Raw genomic sequence first — 3,415 nt, 5'->3', positions numbered from 1 at the left:
AATACTGAGCCATCTTTGATGTTGTTTTAAAATAGTTGAATAACTTTGAACACGTTTGCCTTTTCAGTATTTATTTGTTCCTACCAGACACAGCACAGTTCCAGTATGTATGATCTCCTATACACTCACCTTGGCAGAGTTGGGCTCAGTTCATTCCAACGACCAACACAGTGAATGAAAAACATTTAAAAATGAGTATTGAAAGTGATGGACAATTAATTCCTTTCCTGAATAGACTTAGTGGAAATGGAATTGACTTCAGCCCTTTCCATAGCTTCAATTATACAAATGATATAAATAACCCTCATAATTGAGGGCTCAGGGAGCCCTGCTACGAGTAGCATTTTTCCTATATAGGACAATTGACACGCACAGAACTGACCTTGGTACAGTACAACATTGGTGGAAAATGTACATTTTCATCCTTTTTAGTGGTTCAGGTTTTAAGACTCACCAAGTATATCATGTCTATAGACCAGTGATTCCCAGATGGCAGGAGAGGGCTGAAATCTTTTGGGTTGTGGCTGGAACGACTTGTTCTATTCTAGCTTTAGTCAAAAAGGTTGAGTCAGTCAAAATGTGCCTCTATTCCTAAAGGTTTTGTGAGTCATAAATGCTTGAGAACCACAGTTGTAAACAGCACAGTGCTGAGGGAAGCTTGGTCAAATGTTGGCTCATATCCACACCTCAGACACTCAGGTACTCTGGTGTATTTTCTCTATTTTCTTGGGAAACAACATTACCAGTGATGAGTACCACAGTACATCTGTATGGACTTGCAAACACAGCATCCTGTAACAAGTCATTCCCTAGTAGTTGTCATGGAATAATGACAGAGAACTATACAGCGTTTCAATTCTTTCCTTCATATCCAGACCTCCGTACTGCGCAGCTTGGATTTCCAGCCCTTCCCTTTGCTCTTCCAGAAGCTGTGTCTCTCCTGTCTGGAGCTCCTGGTTGTTGGGAAGCTGCAGCTCTGTCTCTATACCAGCATCAGGCTTCTTATTAAATGGGGAACAGTTCCCAGCACAGGTCCAGTCAGGCCGGTGGTCGGCTACCAGATCCAAGTTCGGTAGCAACGTCGTACTGGTGGACATCCTAAGGCCCAGAGACGACATCAGTGAGGGGCTGTCGGGAGAGAAAGTCTCAAGGTTTCCTGCCCCCCTTTCTCTACCCCATAATTCCCCCATGATCCTCCCTCCCTGAGCCTCACTGAGTGTCTGATCTTCTTCCATCCTAGATGATTAAGCTCCAGAAGGTTGAGGAGGATGCAGAAGAGACCCACGCAGAACATGAAGAGGAGGAAGATGGTTTTCTCTGTGGGCCGTGACACGTAACAGTCCACGGGCTGCGTGCAGGGTGGGGCCTTGCACAAAAAGTGGACGGGCACTCGGAAGCCGAAGAGGAACCACTGGGCCATGACAAAGCCCACCTCCAGCAGCGCCCGGAAACACATGGAACACGTAGTACTTGGAAAGGACGCCTCCGGTTCCTCCTCCACCTCCAGGACCCCCTGGTGCATTGTAGTGGCTATTTCTGTAGACGCGAGCCCTGGCCTGGGTTAGTAGTGGTGTAGTGGCTGTAGTGGTGGCAGCTCCCTTTAGGAGGCTCTGACTCTGGGCAGTGATTCCCTCCAAGACATTGGCCAAGCTGTGACCTAAGTGCCGGTGTGAACGGATGGAGCAGCTATCCGAGTCACAGCTCCGGTTGAATGCCTCTCGACCTCCATCCTTCCCCCCGTCTCGAGGCAAGTCCCTTGGGTTAACCCCCTGGCCCTGCCCGCTGTCCTGCGGCAGCTTCGACCAGATTATGCCACGTATATATGATAAAAACAGAGAGACGGAGTCGGTGACGCTGATGATGTGGAAGACCCAGAAGCGCGGCTGTGAGATGGGCGCGAAGGCATCATAGCAGACTGTGGCGCAGCCCGGCTGCAGGGTATTGCACACAAACATCTCCTGCTCATCGGCGTACACGTCCTCAGTCGCCACGGCAATGATGAGGAGGCGAAAGATCACCATGACGGTGAGCCAGAGGCGTCCAATCATGGTGGAGTGCTGGTGGACGGCGTCCAGGAGACGTTTGAGGAGCGTCCACTCCGTCATAATGGCCGTCTTCCTCTCAGAAAGTCAAGAGGATTCTAATACAGTGGAACACAGCGGTCTAGGAACACAGCGGTCTAGGAACACAGAGGTCTAGGAACACAGCGGTCTAGGAACACAGCGGTCTATGAACACAGCGGTCTAGGAACACAGAGGTCTAGGAACACAGAGGTCTAGGAACACAGAGGTCTATGAACACAGAGGTCTAGGAACACAGAGGTCTAGGAACACAGCGGTCTAGGAACACAGCGGCCTAGGAACACAGAGGTCTAGGAACACAGAGGTCTAGGAACACAGCGGTCTAGGAACACAGTGGTCTAGGAACACAGCGGTCTAGGAACACAGCGGTCTAGGAACACAGCGGCCTAGGAACACAGCTGTCTAGGAACACAGTGGTCTAGGAACACAGCGGCCTAGGAACACAGCGGTCTAGGAACACAGCGGTCTCATCCACACTTCCATGCTCTTCCTTGGTTTTAGATCAGATATAGCACTGGATCCACTCTTCTTCTGGAAGTACTGACATACAGCACTGACCGCTGGCGTCTCGGGGAAGAAGGAGAGCTGCCTGGTGTAGCCTACAGTGGCATGTAAAGCGCTTTGCACACTGAAAAGCGTTATGTAAATCCAATCAATTATAGTGTAGGCAGATCCAGTTCTCCTCTCCGCCAGTCCTGGATGTACAGGAAACAGGTGCTGTAGATCCACTGTAGCCCTGGATAGCTTGCCTGGAACACACAGTGGTCAAAGAAGGGCAACACCTCCCTTCATCCACCCTCCTGTGTTGTAGGTGTAATAAAGCCCTGGATGGTTTCCCCCTGTCTGTTCTGAAATACACCGCTCTGACTTGCAGCTCCAACACTCCTCTGGGTCCACTCCAACCCTGGCTGTCTTAGGAGGAAATACCTGAGGACAGTCACTCTGAGCTGGGGCTACAGCCCTGGACCCACTCCAGTCTTGGACCCATTCTAACCTTGATTGTACTAGCATACAGACTTTATCCCCCTGCCCTAAAATATACAGCAATACACTGATCTCCTCTAGCACTGGCTGCCCTGCAGTAGAGCCCTCCCCTCGCGCCAGCCGTCCTGTAGTACAAGACTCTTAGGATATCCACTGGTTGTAGATGCACTGGAGTCCCGGCTCCTCTGTAAATAGACAGGCAGCCACTCTCCTGTCTCCTGTCTCTGAACCAGAGAAGTGGAGTCATCTCGGCAAGTAAGTCATCCCATCCCGGCACTTCTTCAAAGATAAGGAATGATTCTAAACACACACACATACACAAATGAATGGACACACACACAAAAACAGTC

General features: G+C 50.2%; 1 pseudogene; it reads right to left on the bottom strand.

The window, feature by feature from the left end:
• Positions 1-877: 877 nt before the first annotated feature.
• Positions 878-2,128, bottom strand: LOC124029255 (annotated as a pseudogene).
• Between the last annotated feature and the right edge of the window lie 1,287 nt (positions 2,129-3,415).

This window comes from Oncorhynchus gorbuscha, unplaced genomic scaffold (genome assembly GCF_021184085.1).
Source record: "Oncorhynchus gorbuscha isolate QuinsamMale2020 ecotype Even-year unplaced genomic scaffold, OgorEven_v1.0 Un_scaffold_5916, whole genome shotgun sequence".
Lineage (NCBI taxonomy): Eukaryota > Metazoa > Chordata > Actinopteri > Salmoniformes > Salmonidae > Oncorhynchus > Oncorhynchus gorbuscha.
Note: the sequence above shows the minus strand (reverse complement) of the source record. Positions and strands in the feature narration are given on the sequence as shown.